Source organism: Mastomys coucha, unplaced genomic scaffold, assembly GCF_008632895.1.
Source record: "Mastomys coucha isolate ucsf_1 unplaced genomic scaffold, UCSF_Mcou_1 pScaffold18, whole genome shotgun sequence".
In the NCBI taxonomy this organism is placed as follows: Eukaryota; Metazoa; Chordata; class Mammalia; order Rodentia; family Muridae; genus Mastomys; species Mastomys coucha.
Genome location: NW_022196900.1, coordinates 49001944 through 49018766, shown reverse-complemented (window position 1 = coordinate 49018766; position 16823 = coordinate 49001944). Strand labels below are relative to the sequence as shown.

General features: G+C 39.3%; 1 long non-coding RNA gene across 1 annotated transcript; it reads right to left on the bottom strand.

The window, feature by feature from the left end:
- Positions 1-12582: 12582 nt before the first annotated feature.
- On the bottom strand, positions 12583-16354 carry LOC116095427. Its single transcript, XR_004120589.1, has 3 exons — positions 16280-16354; positions 13259-13459; positions 12583-12672 (listed from the first exon to the last, which is right to left on the bottom strand). It is a non-coding gene; the product is annotated as an uncharacterized LOC116095427 (long non-coding RNA).
- Positions 16355-16823: the final 469 nt, after the last annotated feature.

The window sequence follows — 16823 nt, the reverse complement described above, 5'->3', positions numbered from 1 at the left end:
CAAGCAGTGTGCTTCCTACTCAGGACTAGGGCAAGCAGTGTGCTTCCTACTCAGGACTAGGGCAAGCAAATTTTGCTTCAGGTATTCCAGGACTCACTCGGACAAAGTGGATCTGGGCTACAGATATCAGGACAGGCCAATTTGTTTCTAATTCCCTTTTACCTGGAGGGTGCAATTCAGCTGTCCTGAACTAGAGGAAACAAGAAGAAAGTCTCTTATCAGACATCCTGGAGACAAGCCTGGATCCTGGCTTAGTTCCACTTCTTTCCTTCAGATGGCTGTCAGCATGAATAGACAGGCTGAAGCAGTAAGATTTCTACAAATTCAAGACTAGCCTGGGCTACTATGTCCACAGCAAGGCCCATAAGGAGATCACAAAGATAGCCTGTGCTACAAAAGAAGAAATGAAAGATAAAAAAAAAGAACAGGACAAAAGAAAATAGAAGAGAGCAGTATTACTGTGGTCAGTAAGTGCCCTGGAGTCTAAGGTAGATTTCAAGGTTCTTTTGTTTGTTTGTTTGTTTGTTTTTCGAGATAAGTTTTTTCTGTATAGCCCTGGCTGTCAGAGAACTCTGGCTGTCCTGGAATATACACTGTAGACCAGACTGGCCTCGAACTCAGAAATCCACCTGCCTCTGCCTCCCAAGTACTAGGATTAAAGGCATGCGCCACCACTGCAATTTTAAGGTTCTTACTTCTCTATATTCTGAGGACTTTTTGTTTTGTTTTGTTTTTGTTGTTTGTTTGTTTTTTCTTTTTTATTTCTTTCTCCTCTGCCTCTCTTTCTTGTTCTTGTTCTTGTTCTTCTCGTTCTCCTCCTCCTCCTCCTCCTCCTCCTCCTTCTCCTCCTTCTTCTTCTTCCTCTTTTTCTTCCTCTTCTTGTTTTTCTTCTTCTTGTCCTTGTTTTTGTTCTTGTTCTTGTTCTTGTTCTTCCTCTTCTTCTTCTTCTTCTTCTTCTTCTTCTTCTTCTTCTTCTACTTTTTTCTTCTTGCTCTTCTTGTTCTTGTTCTTCTTGTTCTTCTTCTTGTTCTCCTCCTCCTCCTCCTCCTCCTCCTCCTCCTCCTTCTCCTCCTTCTTCTTCTTCCTCTTTTTCTTCCTCTTCTTGTTTTTCTTCTTGTTGTCCTTGTTTTTGTTCTTGTTCTTGTTCTTCATGTTCTTCTTGTTCTTGTTCTTGTTCTTCTTCTTCTTCTTCCTCCTCTTCTTCTTCTTCCTCCTCTTCTTCTTCTTCTTCTTCTTCTTCTTCTTCTTCTTCTTCTTCTTCTTCTTCTTCTTCTTCTTCTTCTTCTTCTTCTTCCTCTTATTCTTGACTTGGTCATGGCCTATTGGATTGTTCATTTTCTAATAATTTTAAAAAAAGTTTTAAAAATTACTCAGTCACTTGTTTTCCTGCAGGAGGAATACTGGAAGTTACTTGACTCACACATTCTGCAAGCTAAGTAGTTATTACATAATTCTAGACACTGCAGTGAGAAGATAGATTTGGTCTTCTGCCTTCTGGCACAAAATACACAATTTTGTCAGTCAATAGCCTAGCCTTTTGTTAGATTCTGGTTGTATTCTGTCCATATTGGTCTGTATATCTACCAGAATCTTTCTAGCTGGTAAGTTATAGCCCTGGTCTCCAACAGCATATTTTATGTTTCTTCTTCCAATTCAAAGTTTCCATGTAATCTCAGTTCTCTCCTTGTGAAAGCCTGACTTGTAACACATGCCAAAGACCCAAATCTTCCTATACAAATACTCTTAGCATCATCCCTCTGTTGATTTTTTTAATAGTTAAAGAAAGTATTTGTCCTTGTTTGCTTTCTGTTGATGTACTAAACATCATGACCAAAAACAAGTTAGGAGAGGAAAGGACTTATTTGACTCACACTTCCAGGTCATAGTTCATCACTGAGGGAAGTGAGAGCAGAAACCCAAGCAGGAATTACAGAAGCAGAAATTACAGAAAATTTTCAGGAGAGCCGCTCACTTCCTGGCTCATGCTCAGCTAGCTTTCTTAGGCCACTGAGCAATTCCTTAAATGAAGTTTGCTCTTCCCAGGTCTCTCAAATTGACAATAAACACTAACAACCCCAAGAATGCCTCCAGGCCAATGATCAAACTTCATCCTAATGGAAACTTAAGACATCATTTTGACAACACATTACTTCTCTTGCTCTGTGATCAGACACAATTCTCCATTCTTAGGTATGCACACAGAGATCTTTGCTTTCTCTTAATTTACTTGAAACTTAAATATATTTAGTAATTAAATAAAAATTCAGACGTTAATATGGTCTATTACCAGTTACCTGACATTTTTTATTGTGGAGCAGAAACAGGTAGGGCTGTTTGACCAGCTTTCGTTCTCCCCTTCATTTCTAATATGTTCTACTTTTTTTCTTTTTTAAAACACACACTATGGCAACAGTTAACAAAGTTCCAGGGAGCTCAGTGTACTGGCTGATTTTGTGTCAGCTTGACACAAGCTAGAGTCATCAGAGACGAAGGAGCCTTAGTTGAGGAAATGCCTCCATGAAATTCAGTTCTAAGGCATTTTCTCAATTAGTGATCAATGGGGGAGGGTCCAGGTCCTTGTGGGTGGTGCTATCTCTGGGCTGATGGTCTTGGGTTCTATAAGAAGGCAGGCTGATCCACTCTTGGGAAGCAAACCAGGAAGCAGCACTCCTCCATGACCCTGCATCAGCTCCTGCCTCCAGGCCCTGCTTGAGTTCCTGTCCTGACTTCTTTTGATGATAAACAGTTATATGGACGTGTAAGCCAAATAAACCCTTTCTTTCCCAACTTGTTTTTTTGGTCGTGGTGTTGGTCACAGCAACAGAAACTCTAACTAAGACAGTCAGCCATATAGTCTGGTTCACATTCCTGTCATCATTTGAAAGAATTCCAGGCAAGCTAAGCTTCTCTAGCTGTAGGAGTTTGCAAATGTAACTGAGATTTTGGGATCTGCCAGTTAGTCTTTTGAACTAAAGCATTGGCAAATGCAGAAAATGTGTATATAATGATAAGATTCAGGTACAAAAGTTTTGTGAGTACTGAATCCAACTGTTTTAGAGTTCTCCAAGACAAATAATAAAAATTGAAATACATATGTGATTTTATCCTAAGTGAAGTAACTAGACCCAGAAAGACAAATATGGTATGTATTCATTTATACTCAGATATTTGTTGTCATTATAAGTCAATGATAACTGTCTTAGCTTTTATTTATTTATTTTATATATATATGATGAGTACACTGTAGCTGAATTCAGACACACCAGAAGAGGGCATCAGATCCCATTACAGATGGTTATGAGCCACCATGTGGTTGCTGGTATTTGAACTCAGGACCTCTAGAACAGCAGTCAGTGCTTTTAACCGCTGAGCCATCTCTCCAGCCTTTACTCAAGTTTTCTATTGCTGTGATGGAGCACCATGACCAAAATCAAGTTGAGGAGGAAAGGTTTGTTGTTGTTGTTGTTGTTTTTAATCCGTCGTATACTTCCATATCACTGTTTATTATCAAAAGAAGTCAGGGAGGAACTCAAGCAGGGCAGCAACCTGAAGACAGGACCTGATGCAGAAGCCATGGAGGGATGCTGCTTATTGGCTTGCTCACCATGGTTTGTTCAGCCTGATTCCCTTTCTTTCTCTCTCTCTCTTTCTTTCTTTCTTTCTTTCTTTCTTTCTTTCTTTCTTTCTTTCTTCCTTTCTTCTTTCTTTCTTCCTTTTTAAAGATATTTTCTTTATTTACATGTCATATGATATCTCCTTTCCCAGTTTCCCCTCTGAAAAAAAAAGGAAATAAAAACAACAACAACAACAACAACAAAACCTGTTCCCTCCCCCTTCCCCCTGCTCTCCAACCTACCCTCTCCCACTTCCTGGCCTTGGCATTCCCCTGCACTGGGGCATAGAACCTTCACAGGGCCAAGGGCCTCTCCTCCCATTGATGACTGATCCTCTTGGCCATCCTCTACTATATACATGCTGCTGGAGCAATCAGTCTCACCATGTGTACTCCTTGGTTGGTGGTTGAGTCCCTGGGAGCCCTGAGGGTGCTAGTTAGTTCATACTTAGCTATGTTGTTCATCCTTAGGGGCTGCAAACCCTTCAGCTCCTTAGGTCCTTTCTCTAGCTCCTTCATCGGGGACCTTGTACTCAGTCCAATGGATGACTGTGAGCCTCTACTTCTGTATTAGTTGGGTATTGTCAGAGCCTTTCAGGAAACAGCTATATCAGACTCTTGTCAGCCAGCACTTGCTGGCATCCACAAGAGTGTCTAGATTTGACGATTGAATATGAGAAGGATTCCCAGGTGGAGCAGTCTCTGAATTGTCCTTCCTTCAGTCTCTGCTCCATAGTTTTTCTCTGCAACTCCTTCCGTGGGTATTTTATTCCCCCTTTTAAGAAGGAATGTAGTATCACACTTTGATCTTCCTTCTTCTTGAGTTTCTTGTGGATTGTACTTTGGGTATTCAGATCTTCTGGGCTAATATCCACTTATCAGAGAGTGCATACCATGTGTGTTCTTTTGTGATTGGGTTACCTTACTCAGGATGATATTCTCCAGATCCATCCATTTCCCTAAGAATTTCATAAATTCATTGTTTTTAATAGCTGAGTAGTACTCCATTGTGTAGATGTACCACATTTTCTGTATCCATTCCTCTATTGAGGGACATCTGGGTTGTTTGCCAGTTTCTGGCTATAATAAATAATCAGCCTGATTTCTTATAGAGCCCAGGACCACATGCCCAGGGGTGGCACTACCCACAAATGAGCTTATGGAGGGCATCAATTACTAATTGAGAAAATACCCAACAATGGGACTGACTACAGCCCGGTCTTATGGAGGCATTTTCTTAATTGAGGCTCCCTCTTCTCAGATGACCCCCAGCTTGTGTCAAAATGACATAAGACTATGAAGCATAATAACCAAACTATAATCCATAGAACCACAGAGCTTAGGTAGAGTAAGGGACTATGTATCGGGGGAGGCATGTCAGATAGCTTTCCCTAGGAAAAAGACGTAGAAGAGAGAGTTATGGGTGGGTGGGGGCATGGCTGGAATGGGAGGATCAAGTGGAGGGGGAATGAGGGAGGGAATATGGGAATATTAGACGGTTTCTCAAATATGCACACATGTGAAGATGATATAAATAAAACTACCAAATAATTGGGGAGACAGAGCCCCATCTAGCTATATTTTGTCACCAAATGAAGCTTCCAGGATCTAGATTGGGTTACAACTAATTGAGTTATTGGCCAAAGAGGTTCTATGTTAATCCTCAAACAACCTAGGCTATTGCCAAGATTATGTGTTGTTCTCCACAAAATGAGGCAAGGCCCTGTTGCTGAAGACAACACATATACAACTCATTGAACATAGAAAGGTCAAGCTGGAACCTATGTAGAACCTTCATGCATACTTGTAGTGTCTTTGGTGCAGGAAGGTTCTCTGCACACTACCAAAGGAGAAACATAAGCACCAGTCCAGTCACAAAGTCTTTGATCTACAATGATGTCCTGCCTGTAAGATATGTTAATGCAATGGTGGCACAAAATGTGTGGGAGTAGCCAATCAATATCTGATTCAACTAAAGGCCCACTCCATGAGATGCAACCTATACTCAGCACTGCTCAGCTGACAAGAACCATAGACTACATAGCCCAGGGATTTTGGGTAAAACCAAATACTGCTGTTCTTTAAAAAACTAGAAGAAGAGGGAGAGGGAAAGAGAGAGTCCTATGCAGCAATGAAATGACTTCTAATGACATTCTGTTATACCCATATACACTCAGTGCCTTCCTCAGCTCACAGCAGAGAAGCTTCCTCCTGCAGCAGATGGGAATAAATGCAGAGAACCACAGACAGACATTACATAGAGTAAAAGATCTTGGATCCCTAAATGGGATGTCTTTATCAAATCCCTCCCTTCAGAGATCATGGGACTATGTGGAAGAGGAGGCAGAAAGAGTGTAAGAGCCAGAGGGGATGGAGGACACCAAGAAAGCAGGGTCCTCTTAACCAGCATCATCAAAGCCCAGAGACAGAGGCAGCATGCATGGGGCCTGCGTGAGCCTGCACCAGATGGAGTCCTGAAGCAGAAGGTGAGATGAAAAGTGGACACATGCCCCATTCCTAACCCAGAATCAACTTCCAATCGATAATCACTTGCAAATGTAAGCTTAATTTCCTCCAAAGGAGTCCAAAGGCGAAACAAACTATGAACTCAATAAATGGCATCTTTGGAAGACTCTTGTCTCATAATGTCACATCAGGAGTCTTCCTTTTCTATTGTTTTTTTTTTGTTGTTGTTGTTGTTTGTTTGTTTGTTCGTTTGATTCTGTTTTCCAAATTTTACTTTATTTTTTTTATATTTATTTTTATTTAGTTTTTTCTTTCCTCTTTTTTTTCTTTCTTAGTGTTTTTATGGGATCTATGAGCTTGAGAACAGCCTGCTCTACAAAGCAAGTTCTAGTACAGCCAATCTTGTACAGAGAAACCCTGTCTAGAAAAACAAAGACAAAATAACTTTTATGTAATGGATGTGTCTTAACAACTGGCTGGAAACACTTCTTAAGTTTAACATTTGGAGCTCACTATATGGTGTGTGCTTGTTCCAGCACACCTGCGAAGGTAGTCTCTCTAAATCAAAACATTCTCTCATCAGAGGGAGAGACTCAGAAGACTCAAGGGCCAAAAATCTCTGCCCTTCTAGCTCATCCGCGGCTTCTGTACTCTCCTTAGAGCCCCTAGGCTGTCCATACTGCATCCCTGCTGGTTCCTGTCTTGCCCAATCAAGCATGACTGGCTGGCTGTCTTCATAGTTTCAGTCTTCAGGCAAAACTGGCCAACAGTGGTATGCAGGGTGTGCCTCAACTAGGGATCCACTCCCAGAATGTTCTCTTGCAGTAGAGAAATGTGCATCATAGATTATTGCCTACTAGACAAGCTTACTATGTTTTACATGGATGTTCTGTCCCTTGATACCCATATTTCTCGGTGATCTAGGGAGACACCATAAATTAAGGTACCCATGCCTTCAGTATCCACTAAAGCCTAAGCACATTAGTAGAGGATTAAAAAAATCTACCATTCGACATGGGATCTCTGGTTATTATGTGTGGCCTTCATTTATAAACAATGAGGCGGTGGCCACCCCACCAGGGTAGTAGCTAAGTTGGTTCCCATCCTGCAGAAGACTTTCTTCTTCTGTAGCAGGAACCGCTGTGGTGATCTCGTGTACTCCCCTTACCTTGCTTTCTGCTCCCTTTACCCATTCATAGCTAGTCTGGCTGTAAAGCCTTCGAGAGGCTCATGGGCACGGACTTTGACTTTCTATCAGTTCTTTTCCTGGAGACTCAAGCTCAGTACAATTCTTACTTGTTTCTGGGTAACACAGACAGGGATCCATTGTCTGCTGTCTTTTTCTCTCATCTTCCGTGTGCTTTAATACTTTATGAATTCAATTTATAGGTGTGTCTAGACAATTCAAGTCTACCAAAGCCTCTCATACCTTATAAATCTTGTCATATCATGGGACTCAGCAAAGCCATGTAAGCCTTATGCAATTCCTGTATGAATACAATCTCTGATGTATCAGTTTCTTAATAACAGTCTCATGTGTCCCTGTGAAATACGCACACAACATTGCCAGTCTCATGCTCATTTCTGCTGTCTGCTCTTTCTCTCTTGTTTTCTAGTATTTGATATACAGAGGAGAAATGATGTCAGATGTGATAACAGAGCCATTCCATCAGGGGCAGATTTCCTCCAGATTGCCACAGGTTATGCCATCTGTGCCTTACGAAGGGATGGATAGTTAAATTATTGTCCCTCCACTTTCGCAGCCCAGGCTCTTTCATTGTTCTTTTAAGATTTTTTTTTTCCTAATTCAAACAGTTCAAGTACTAAGTACTCCTGGATTCCCACGATTTCTTATATGGAGCCATTATGAAAGCCCCCATCTCTATGTTAAGTATGGATTTTTTTTTCCTTCTGTATTAAAGGTTGTACCTGAGAGGTATCTTTGATCACTTTCATCTTGCTCTATTTATTCTCAATATTTGACTCTCGCGGGTTCCAAGTGTTTGGATCCAAAAAGGGCATTTTTGAGCACAGATCTAACTCGATCTTCCACCAGCCAGTAGACTTGCAAGCAGGGGAATTAATGGATGACTCAAAGGCAGCTGCATCACCAAAAAGCCTATCTCAGTGTGGGTGATGACTCAAGCTAGAACCCTGACGTTCCTGTGACTTGAAGGTAGCTCAACAGATCAGAGAGAGCCCTCCAAGCAGCTTAGTCAGTCCAGGAGTCTCCTCTCCACAGCAGTTGTTGACATCTTCCATAACCTTGGGGTGAGGCCTCATGAAGCTTGTAAGCTTAGGTTTTCCTGGACTTTTAGGGTTTGTTTACTTAGTCTCCTGAGCCTTCTTCCTCCCTCCAGAAGGGAATCTTTCAATTCAGAGGAAATGACTGTACTGCAGTTGGCTATTATGAATCTTTTACCTCTTGACATAAAAAAAAAAAAAAAACTCTGAGATCTATTTGTAAATATAACAAAATAATTCATTTGAATTTTCTTTGACACTATATTCTATCTATAATAGAGCAGAGAAAAAAAACTGATGTTTTGGCCATTCTGAGTCTTCTCAGTCATGAAAGGAACATGGAATATCTGTTTGTATCTCTCTCTCTCTCTCTCTCTCTCTCTCTCTCTCTCTCTCTCTCTCTCTCTCTCTCTCTCTCTGTGTGTGTGTGTGTGTGTGTGTGTGTGAGTGACGTATGTGAGTACAGGTACGCACATGCCCTAGCACACATGTGGAGTACAGGTTCTCTCCCTTCACCTTGTTGAGGACAGGTCCTTCTTGTCATTCCTACTGTGCCATGTACTCAAGGCTATCTGTCCCTTGAGCTTCCATGTGATTCTCTTACCTTTGCTTCCACTCTTTCTATAGAAATTATATGTAGGATTACACATGTGTGCTACTACATCCAGTTTTAAAAACTCCTGTGTTTCCAAGATCAAACTTGGCTTGTGTGGCAAGTGCTTTTATCTGAGGAGCCATCTCATTGGCACTCTCTTTCATACTTTTAAAGGCAATTTTTATTTTCCCTTGTATTTTATTAAATGTTATATTTTATTACATATTTGTCTCACTCTCAAAGAGTACTTGTATAAATGTGTGTTTTTTTATTCAAATTTTCACTTGTTGATTGGTAGTATGTAGAAAATCTTAACTTTCACATAATAACTCTGCATCTTTCAGCTTTACTCTACCTTTTGACTTCCATTTTCTGGTTTACCTTTTTGGATTTTCTACATTAGACAGTTATGCTGTCTGTGAACAAAAAAGATTTTCCCCATTCCCAATCACTGTTTTTCATTTATTTTCCTTCTCACATTACCGAAATTTTCCATTATGATGTTTAAAAAACAGTAGTAAGAAGGACCTTCTTCTAGAGTCTTTGCCTTTCACTGCGAGCCTTTGGTTGATGATTATTTTCATTGACATCTTTCTTTCTTTCTTTCTCTCTCTTTCTTTCTTTCTCCTTTCCTTTCTTTCTTTCTTTCTTTCTTTCTTTTTCTCCTTCCTCCTCTTCTTCCTCCTCCACCTTCTCCTCCCCCTCCTCTTCCACCACTTCCTCCTCTTTCTCTTCTTCTTCTTTTTGGTTTTTCAAGACAGGAATTTTCTGTGTAGCTTTGACTGTCCTAGAACTCACTCTATAGACCAAGCTAGCCTTGAACTCAAAGAGATCAACATTTCTCTCTTTTTAAAAATATGAAATATGTCATTTCCCTATTTACTGCATTTTAGTTTATTATAATGGGCACAACTGTACAAATGGAAGTCACTGTAATATCTGTACACATGAACATAGAATGCATTGAGTATACCCCCCTTCCACCTCTGCCATCTCCCTGCTTCCCCTTGGAGGTCCTCTTTATAGACTTTAATACTATCTCTTTACATTTTTTCCATAATTCAATTTTATTAAATTTAAGAAAATTTTTTATCAGATGTATTAATTTTATTTTATGTGACTGTTTTGCCTTCATGTAGAAATGTGTGATTTCTTGATATTGGAGAGGTAAGAGGAGACATCAGATCCCCTTGAACTGGAGCCACAGATGCTGTAAGCCACCGTATGGATGCTGGGAATTGAACCTAGCTTCTCTGAAAGAGCAGCTGGTGCACCCACTAAATTTTTTTTTGTTTTAGGGAACTATAATTATATCATTTCTTTTCTTTTCCTTCCTTCAAACCTTCTAATACACCCTGTTTAAATCCAAGGCTTCTTTATTCAATACTTGTTGAATATATATATATTCATAAATATTTAATTGCAACCTGCTCAGGCTCAGTATGTATAATGTTAGTGAATGTGTGTTTTCAGGGCTGACCATTGGTATTGGCATTGATAACCAATTGACGTCCTACTCCCTGGGGAAGATTATTTTTCCTTTTTCTCTACATTTCTTAGTTGCCTATAGTTCTTTGTGTAGTGTTGAGACCTTGTGGGCTTTCTCCCATCTGTTTTAGCATGTCTATTGTTGTCGTCCTTTTTCACTTTTGGGCTGTCATGTTGATAGGACTTTTTAAGAATATAGCTTTTGACATTTCTAGGACACACAACCTCACAGCAAACTCTCTGGTCCTCTGGCTCTCACAGTCTTTCCATCCCTCTTCAGCAATGATCCCTGAGCCTTAGGTGTAGGAGTTATGATGTAGACATTCATTAGGACTGTGCTTCACAACTTTGCATTTTGATTAAATGTGATTTTCTGTGATGGTCATTAGTTGTTGCAAAGAGAAATGTCCTGATGTGAAGGCATGGCACATTTTCTTCTAAGAAATGTTCCACTAAACAAACTAAGCTGGAAGGCCCTACAATATCTCAACTTGCTCACAAATGAGAGAGAAAACAATATGTAGGTAGAAAGATGCACCACACAGTGGAACATAATCTGTCCCTTGGGTCTGATGGAACATCAGCTTTTGCTGCTCCAGCCTTCACAGCTATCAGGAGATGGTGGTTTCACGCACCCATTGTCTTCTCTGGATATGTCCTAGGTTCTTCCCTCACATTAATGCTAGGCTCAGAACTCTTTCTGCTCTCTAAAATCCATGGGCTTCTTTGTTCTGTACAACAGATGACTCAACTTGCTTCAGCTCTTGAACTCAGTCTCTCTATGAACTGTCTCATCCTGACTCATCCTTCGTGTTTCAGAAGAAGGCATCCCTTGCTTTCTTGCTTTTCCCTGCCTCAAAGTCTTTCCTCTGAGTACTTTGTCCCCCACTCTATGTCACTTGTATTTTTACATCGTAGATCATCATGACATACAACCACAAGTATCATTATATCTATTTTATTCATTTTACCTTCCATCCTCCTATTCCAGCTCATTTCCATTTTACCTACCATGATGTATAATCTGTGACTATATCACCTAATTAATGTCCATTTTTCTTACACAATTGAAATTATTTTTTTTTTTTGGCTCTTTCAAGTTAGGGTCTCACTCTGTAGCTCTTTTCTGGTAGCAATACATAGACCAGGGGTTGACCTCAAACTCAGAAAAACCCTCCTGCCTCTGCCTCAAGTCCTGGGATTGAAGGTGTGCACCACTACAGCTGCAGCAATGCTTGTGCTTTCATATGTGTTAAAGCCCACATCCCACTTAAACACAGCCCTACTTCTAGTCTCGCTTGAACTCACACAACTGGGTGGACTCACGGTGGACTCACAGGACCTGTAACCTTCCCTGGAAGGCGCCAGCTTCTTCTTTACTCCTTTTACAGAAATAAAAAACAAACAAGCAAACCTTTGACATGTGCAAAATTGATATGTTAAATTTTCAATGCATTTATTTTATGTGTATGAGCAGTTTGTTTTTGTGTATATCTGTGCACCATGCACATGCCTGATAACTGTGGAGGACGCAAAAAGACATCTATCTGTATCTTCGGGAACTGGAGTTACAGATAGTAAAGCCAGTGTGCTGGTGCTGGGAATTGAATCTGGGTCCTCTGCTAGTGCAGCCAGTGCTCTTAACCACAGCATCGCCTCTTTAACCCCAATGACACATTTTTATGAATAAAATTAAGTGATGCCTCAGAGTTGCTCTGAGATAATCTGGCAGGTAGAGAGTGGGTAGAGGGGAAGCAAGAAGAGGGGGAAGAAGGGGAGGAGGGAGGTGAGTAGAGTACATATAAGAAGTAGTGACATAAGAGATTAACTTAATACATTTCACTTTAACTAATCTCTACATTCTTATCTACTTGAAATATAATTCTTGTTTCAAAATAGTCTATAATACTGCATCTGCTCTCCTATTCAGATCTAAGCCTTCTATGGTTACATGTTTTATCTTCAACACTGATAAAAGTGTTCTCATAGCCACAATGATTTAACACTAAGCAGAAAATGGTTTCCTTATGTGCACCATACACTAATTTCTGTCTTTATCTCAGACTTGAAAATTCAAGACTTTCACATCTTTTCCATGTGGCTATTAATGATACATCTATCTTACTCATTGTTCTACTGTTGTGAAGGGACACCATAACTACACAGCATTTGATTGGGGCTTGCTTATAGTTTCAGAGGTTTATTCCACTGTTATCACAGTAGGGACCATGGCAGCTCACAGTCAGACATTGTGCTGGAGAAGTATCTGAAAAGATATGAGGTAAACATATAAAAGTCAATCTTATGTCTATGTACGAGCAGTTAACACTAATTGACAGAAAAATTGAAAATGCATTAAAGTGTGTAGTTACTTAGAAGTAACAAAGTCTAGTTATAAATCTAGCAAAACATGCATGTGGACTTTTGTGGTAAATATTAAACAATACTCAGTAAAGGAGACTGAAATAACTGGACAGAGGTACCATGTTCATAGACGAAAGACTTATTATACCAAGTATACATGATTTATATTATGTTGCAGTAAATAGTTAAAGCACTCTAAACTATGGAAGGATGCTCGCAAGCCACTCCTTCTAGATCCCAGATGGAAGCACACACACACATACACACACACACACACACACACACACACCCTTTATATTTTACTATGTCTTAGCTAGCTCAATAACTGGGCTACTCCTGCACCTCCACGTGGCTAACACACTCTCCCCTCTGATATATCCGAATTAATACTTACTAAATCTATATTTTATCTTTGGTGCTCATGGACCATTCTGGGCAGCCCTTGTTGGGGCCACTTTCTCTTCGTAGCTACATTTTGGCCATCTCACCTTCCTTCTTCCTGGCATGCTCCATCCTTTGCCCTTTTCATGGCTGACTCATCTTGTCCCTTTTCCTGTGTTTCTTGTTTCTTGTCCAGGAATCTTAAAAGTCCCACCTCTGTCCCCTTGCCATGCCATTAGCCGCTGGTAACTTTTTTTCCCAACACAGCTAATTGGGGGCCTGGCTTCCTTTATCCTACATGTGGGACACTGGGTTTTTGGGAGACATAATTAGCATGAGAACACAAGCTATTACGTTATACTTATTATCTAATAATAATATAAGAGATCAATAAGAAATGCATCTTATTATATTAAGATAAAATAGAAATAGATAAGATTGCTCTAAAGGTTATATGTAAATTTAAGAATTCAGACCATCAAAAACAATCTTGAGAGAGCTAGTTAAGAACTGTTTTTGCTAAGGACCTGGGTCTGCCCAGCACCCATATGGTGACTCACAAAACACCAGTAAACTCCAGTTCCAGGAAACCTGGTGACTTCTGATCTCTGTGGGCACCAGGAATGACCATGATAAACATGCATAATGAAGGCAAAACACTAATATACAGAATAAAATAATTAAATCTTTTAAAATTTGAAAAAATTGACATGCTTTGTCTATCTAATTTAAAGAAATATTATACAATGTTGATATTAAAGAACAGATGGTGGTGGTGGTGTAAGAAAGATTGATGCCCAGAAATAGACCTTCATGTAAATATTTTCAACTTATGTAAAACAAAATTGTAAAATTTAAAGGAGGTAAGACAGTTTTTCAGTAAATGGTGCTAGCAAAATTAGCTATCCAAAGACAGAAAAATGAGTTTGGACTCAAGTCTTATACTTTGTACAACAATTTAATTTAAATGGATGATGTTTCTAATGATAAAATGGAAAGCTGTATAATTTGTAATGTATGTTATATTGGTAAATTGTCATATGTTGTTTGAGAAACTGGCTATGGAGGCAGGGTTGGTTCCTATGACTCACATTTTGGACCTTAGCATGCTAGTCTCAAAGTGTTCTCCAACACTGCTGATCTGGGAATGGGATCACTTCTCTACCTCTATGACAAGGATGGGAGACCATAATGAAACATCCCAAGAGTACAACATTGTGTCCCTGAGAACGGCTAGAAAGTAAACCATTTCCAATAGCAGTTACTACTGTTTTTCCTATGGTATAAAAATGCCTATGGTGGGAAAGAGAAGGCAGAAGTTCAGCCACGAGAGACTAATCCAAGGGTAGAAGCCTAACTGTGAATTCTAGGTGACTGCTTCCACTTCCCTAGTTAGTTTCCACAGGATATTGTAAGCACCTAACTTGATGACATCATCTCCATCTGTTGCTATTTATTCTTTTACATGAAAGCCTCACTCAAGGGAACATTTCTCTGTCCAAGGTCTCCCTCTGTTGAGAACTCCCAATAGCTTCCTTAACTCTCTCTCTCTCTCTCTCTCTCTCTCTCTCTCTCTCTCTCCTTTGTGGGTTTTAATATTACTCTTTTAAATTTTGTTTTATTCTTAAAACTTTTATGCATGTATATAATGGAATTTGAACATGTATATCTCACGTATATCTAGCTCCTCTCTTCTAGCTACCCCATATACTCTTAAAATGCCTCCTCCAAACTTCATGGATTTTCTTGTTTTGTCTTTAGATTTATTTATTTATTTATTTATTTATTTATTATTTATTTATTTATTTATTTTATGTATATGAGCACACTGTTGCTAACACACCAGAAGAGGGCATCAGATCTCATTACAGATGGTTGTGAGCCACCATGTCGTTGCTGGGAATTGAACTCATGGCCTCTGAAAGGGCAGCCAGTGCTCTTAACCACTGAGCCATCTCTCCAGCCCTCATGTTTTTTTTTAAATGCCTTGCTAAGTCCAACTAGTGCTGCCCATATGTGCATGGGTGTGGGGCTAGAATATTCCCTTGGTTTCTGGTGGGTATCTGTAAGCCCATAAGTTGATGTCATCACCATCTTACCGTTATTTATTCTTATAACTGTGTGAATACCCTAGGAGTCACTCTGATTTTCCCTGAGACTCTCAATATTAGAAATTTGCAGTTCTTTGCCTTAAATGGGCTTTCACAGTCTATTTTTAGTGCATATGTTGAACATCTGGTTTAATATTTTCCATTCATGTTGTTTCATTCTCTCTTGCTATTTTTGTTTACTACCTATGCTAGTTATATACATAATAAATTTACTCCTTCAAAATTGAAAGTATGATAATCCCTAAAACTGTATAGAACAATTTTTTTTTTGAGACAGGGTTTCTCTGTATAACCCTGGTTGTCCTGGAACTCACTCTGTAGACCAGGCTGGCCTCGAACTCAGAAATACGCCTGTCTCTGCCTCCTAAGAGCTGGGATTAAAGGCATGAGCCACCACTGCCTGGCTAGAACAAAATTTTAATTAAAACAATGTGCGAATTTTTAAGATCTAGGACTAAGCAAATAGTTCTTATGTTTGACACCAAACAAGAGTCATAAAAAGAGAGGATGATACATTTAACTTCATCAAAATTAAAACTTAGTAGACTTTTCATCAACTAGATGAGGAGAGAAACTAAACTGTAGAGTGAGATAAAATAGCTTCCAAATCCCATGTCTGACAAAGTACTAGAATCTACAATATACAAAAACTCTCAAATCACAACAGTAAAAACACAAAATGTAGTCATAGTATGGAAAAACACAGAGATATTTCATTTAAGAATATGGACAGATCACCAGTCATCTCCATCTCCATCAGTAGCCTTTGGGGGATTCAACAAAACCCATAAATTAAATTATGAGGTACCACTGCACATATAACATAATGGCTAAACATTAAGAGCACAGTGACACACACAAAACAGATAGACATGGTGAAATATTACTGTGTTACTATATTACTATATTACTAGTAGGAATGTAAAATAGTACAGAAAGACACTAAAAATGAAAGTCTTATATTGCCCAACAATTGAAGTACATAGAAAAGAAGGCATATCCCACACAAAGTTGTACCTGAGTGTTGACAGAGCTCTCTTGGTAGTGATCAGTAGCTGATGGACCCAATGGAACCATACCACATGATATTTTTACTCAACAATGAAAAAAAAAATAGAAACAATGACTCAGTCAACATCCTAGAATATTGCCATAAATGGAAGTCAATCCAGAAAGATTATATATTGTATGATTCCCTTTAAGTGATATTATTGAAATAGTGAAATTATAGAAATGTAGCTAGATTAATAGTGGTTCCTGGATTTAAAAGACAGGAGGACAGTGCATATGACTATAAAAGAATAACTCAGGGGGACCTTTCTACTAAGTGAATGTTCTGTGGTCTCATGATTGCATCAACACTAATATCCTGGCTATGAATTATAGAATTGTTTTTTAAGAGGCTACCATTGTTGAAAACTAAAACCTATCTAGAGTAAATAAATATCATTTCTTATAATCATATATAAATTGTCCCTGGAAACTGACTAGGACAATGAGAGAATAAAAAAAGGACAACAACACAGACACATGCACAGAAAACCAGAATCAGATGGACCAC